This window comes from Solanum pennellii, chromosome 7, assembly GCF_001406875.1.
Source record: "Solanum pennellii chromosome 7, SPENNV200".
Classification (NCBI taxonomy): Eukaryota; Viridiplantae; Streptophyta; class Magnoliopsida; order Solanales; family Solanaceae; genus Solanum; species Solanum pennellii.
This window is the reverse complement of record NC_028643.1, coordinates 33,787,443-33,792,121: the sequence shown is the minus strand read 5'-3', so window position 1 is coordinate 33,792,121 and position 4,679 is coordinate 33,787,443.

Sequence of the window (4,679 nt, the reverse complement as noted above, 5' to 3'; positions counted from 1 at the left end):
TAAAGTTTCTTAAAGTTCCAAGAGTCTTACTTAAACATTTTAAGTTCAATTTAAGGCTCAAGTCTCGAGTTAAAAAAAGAGTAAAAGTTGAAGTCTTTCCTTCAAAGAAGTTTAAGGGAACTAAGTATTTCCCTAAAGAGTTGAAGTTCATCATTTGAAGAAATATAAGGTAACTAAGTATTTCCCGAAGAGTCGTTTCAAAACTCAAGTTTCGAGCTATGTAAAGAGTAAAGAGTAAAGATTTAAGTTGAAGTTCTTTTCTTCAAAAGTATAGGGGAATAAGTATCCCCAAAGAGATTTTGAAATGTTTTCACATATAAACAAGGAAGCTATGTTTTCCAAGGAGCCTTTAGGCTAGTTTTCAGAAAAGAGTTATAGCTTTATAAAATGAAGCGAACAGGAAAACTATGATTTCCAAAAGAGTTTGAAAACTAAGTTTTGATGACTAATCTCAAATCACAAAATTAGTATGTTTTAAAAAATAAGAGTTAGTATATATATTTTGGGAGTAGTATTGAGCACCGATATGGGGAGAGTTCAGATAACTCACAACTCCCATAAACCATGTAGCCACCATGGGTAGATAAGATTCATACTTTTTGGATGAACCATTTTCCTAGTTTACTAGTGGATCAATTAGGCAGTTTAGGTCTTATACCTTTGTCCAAGTATAGGATGTGCTGGCAGCGTCAGGTAGATCGCTGTATTATCATTGTAGCTCTTAAGTGATGGTTGTCAGTTAGAGAAACTCCCACAACAGTAGTTGCATGGTTCTTCAAGAGGTTCTGCTTAGTATGAACGGGGTATGAGACTTCATTCATGCATTGCACGAGTAGACTTTAAGAGGAAGCATGCCTTGTCTTTTATTATGATTATGAATTGACATCAAATTATTTTGTATTTTTACATACATCTTAGAGTTATTTTGTATCTTTGTATACACACATATTTTACATCATGCTTTTAAACAACTTTTTTTATTATACACTCGCTTTTAAATCGCTCAATATTGAAATGAGTTTAGTTAAGTGTTCATGATTTGAGAAGAGCCAATGTAAGTGTTTATTTCAAAATCTCCTTCAAGCCTGATTTGTTTATCATTTCAACTCGCATACTCGTACATTCAATGTACCGATGCCAGTTGGCCTCCATCGTATTATGATGCAGACGCAGGTAATTAGGATCAACATTTGGCGCACCGTTGATCGAATGAGCAGCTCAGAGTCAGTTGGTGAGCCTCTTTTCATTCCGAAGGGCAACTTTACTAGTCAAGCTGTTATTTTTCTTGTTTTCAGCTGTTAGGATGATTGGGTGTCCTGTCCCATCATCCCTCCATATTTTAGAGGCTTCATAGACAAATAGATTTAGTTTCTTTAGTCTTTTCATATCTTTTGTAAACTATGACACTTGAATTGCCATTTTGGCTAAGTATTATTTTAAAGTAATATCTTGAGTTAACTCTTCCATTGAGTTAAAAAAGCCGAATCAAGGGTTCGCTCGGGATGTGACAACTACCATATCTTTCAATACGTAATGAATTAGGTGAGTCATGACATATAAAAATTGTAGGTCAATGAGTTCTTTTTCAAATGCCACAACTTTGTATCATTTAATGCTTAAAGTATATCATTACTAGTAAATTTACCCGCGCTTCGCGCGGTAATTAGTATCACAAAATTTATAAAATAATAATTTAAATCTATCAGTCATTAAAACTAAAACACTATATTATCTTATATACAAAATTACGTGATAACAAACAATAATAATGTAAAGGAAAATGAAACTTATTACATCTTGTCATTTTTTTGAGATAGGGGTAACTTATCTTATCATTTATCCTTAATAACAGAAGTATAAACTAATGACTTTAAAAATACGTACCAAGATATTTAAAATGAGCAATGGTGTCAGTGATCCACTCTACACGAACGAAGTACACAAAAATTTAGTAGATAAAGGTAATTTATCTTATCATTTATTCTTAATAACATAATTAGAAATTAATGATTGTAAAAATACATACCAAGATCTGTAACATTAGCAATGGTGTCAGTGAGACACTCAATAGGAACAAAGTACACAAATATTTAGTTGTGAAGAAGAATAAAAGAAGAAGAAAAGAAGAAGAAAGGTTTAGAATTTTCGTTGTTTTAAAATGAGAGGAAATCCCTCTATTTATAGAACCAAACGGTGGTCTGCACAAATGTTTGTGCATTATCGAAAATGTTACAACTATTTGGAAAAGTTTCAACCCTTCGTAAAGGTCACAACCTTTCATAAAAGTCACAACTTTTAATAAAAGCTGCAACTCTTCTTTAAGGTCGCAACTTTTCACAAAAGTCGCAACTCTTCATTAAAGTCGCAACTCTTCATAAAAGTCCCAACTTTTCATAAAAGTTACAACTTTGCATAAAAGTCACAAATTTACATAAAAGTCGCAACTCTTCTTAAAAGTCCCAACTTTTCATGAAAGGGGAAGGCTTATTATGACAATTTTATTAGAGACTAGTGTAATTGTAAATTAGTGATATTTCGAACGTTCATAATTTTGTTAATTTTGTGCATAGAAAACTCTATTTCTCGATACATACCTCATTTGAACTTATTAATACCTATAATTATTCATTCGAACTAACACACATAACTTATTAAATCATCACAAACACCCACAAAAAAACTTTGGTCAAAACACTACATGCAATAAATGTGTGTCTCTCTAGAAGGCAAACAATGTATACTATCATAACTTTTAATCCGTAATTAATTAGATGAGCCATGACATATGAAAATTATAGGTCAATGAGTTTTCTTTAAAATGTCAACAATTTTGTATTATTTAATGTTTCAATATGACATTTTACTAGATAAAAGTGTAATTGCAAATAGGAGAAATTTCAAACATTCATAATTTTTTCTTTAGATGTTAATTTGGGGTATTGAAAAACACTATTTCACGGTCCATAACTCATTTCAACTTATTAATATCTATAATTATCTATTCGAACTAACACACATAATTTATTAAATCTTCACAAAAACCAACAAATAATTTTGGTCAAAAAACTACATGCAATCAATGTGTGCCACTCGAGAAGACATACAATGTACACTAACATATCTTTTAGTACATAATAAATTAGGTGAGTCATGACATGTAAAATTATAGGTCCGCGCGTTTTCTTTCAAATGCCACAAGTTTTGTATTATTTAATGTTTAATGTAAATCATTACGATCCTTTTACTAGAGACTAGTGTAATCGTAATAAGTGAATTTTTGAATGTTCATAATTTTGATTTTAGATGTTAATTTCAGGTCTTGAAAAACTCTATTTCAGTCCATAATACCTATAGTTATCCATTCGAACTAACACATAATTTATTAAATCATCACAAACGCCCACGAAGAAATTGGTCAAAAAACTACATGTAATCAATGTGTCTCTCTCTAGAAAGCAAACAATGTATACTACCATATCTTTTAGTACGTAGTTAATTAGGTGAGCCATTACACATGAAAATTTTAGGTCAATGAGTTTTCTTTCAAATGCCACAATTTTGTAATTTAATGTTTAAAGTAAATCATTATGACCATTTTACTAGATACTAGTGTAATTGTAAATAAGTGAAATTTCAAACGTCATAATTTCTACTTTTTAGATGTTAATTTCGGGTTTGGAGAAACTCTATTTCACGGTCCATACCTCATTTGAACTTATTAATACCTATATTTATCCATTCGAACTAATACATATAATTTATCAAATCATCACAAACACCACAAAAAATTTTGCACAAAAAAATACATGTAAACAACGTGTGTCTCTTTAGAAGACAAACAATGTATACAACCATATCTTTTAATACGTAATGAATTAGGTGATCCATGACATATAAAAATTGTATTTCAATAATTTTCTTTCAAATTCCACCAATTTTGTATCATTTCATGTTTAAAGTAATTCATTATGACAATTTTACTAGAGACTAGTATAGTTGTAAATTAGTGAAATTTCAAATGTTTATAATTTTTGCTTGAGATGTTAATTTAGGGTATATAAAAACTCTATTTCACAAAAAAATTTTACTCGCACTGGGTGTTTACACCCAATTAATATAATTTTCATTATTATGTGATTTAATGATGTACAATTTTACTAGAGACTAGTATAGTTGTAAATTAGTGAAATTTCAAATGTTTATAATTTTTGCTTGAGATGTTAATTTAGGGTATATAAAAACTCTATTTCACAAAAAAATTTTACTCGCACTGGGTGTTTACACCCAATTAATATAATTTTCATTATTATGTGATTTAATGATGTACAATTTTACTAGAGACTAGTATAGTTGTAAATTAGTGAAATTTCAAATGTTTATAATTTTTGCTTGAGATGTTAATTTAGGGTATATAAAAACTCTATTTCACAAAAAAATTTTACTCGCACTGGGTGTTTACACCCAATTAATATAATTTTCATTATTATGTGATTTAATGATGTACAATTTTACTAGAGACTAGTATAGTTGTAAATTAGTGAAATTTCAAATGTTTATAATTTTTGCTTGAGATGTTAATTTAGGGTATATAAAAACTCTATTTCACAAAAAAATTTTACTCGCACTGGGTGTTTACACCCAATTAATATAATTTTCATTATTATGTGATTTAATGATGT